Genomic DNA, 384 nt, shown 5'->3' with positions numbered 1-384 from the left:
TGAGACGGAGTCTCACTGTTGCCCAGGCTGGAGTGAAGTGGTGCAATCTTGACTCACTGCATGCTCCACCTCCTGGGTTCACGCCATTCTCCCACCTCAGCCTCCCAAGTAGCTGGGATTACAGGCGCCCGTCACCACGCCTAGCTGATTTTGTTTTTGTATTTTTAGTAGAGACAGGGTTTCACCGTGTTAGCCAGGGTGGTCTCAATCTCCTGACCTCATGATCCGCCCGCCTCAGCCTTCCAAAGGGCTGGGATTACAGGCATGAGCCACCGCACCTGGCCTCAATGGGACATTTAAGGATTTAAATATATATTAGCATCAAGCTACCTCAAAAAACACAGCAAAAAACTACTGTAAACACCTCAAATTGAGCATTTGATT

Source organism: Colobus angolensis, unplaced genomic scaffold (assembly GCF_000951035.1).
Source record: "Colobus angolensis palliatus isolate OR3802 unplaced genomic scaffold, Cang.pa_1.0 Scaffold443, whole genome shotgun sequence".
Taxonomy (NCBI): Eukaryota; Metazoa; Chordata; class Mammalia; order Primates; family Cercopithecidae; genus Colobus; species Colobus angolensis.
This window is presented reverse-complemented; position numbering follows the sequence as displayed.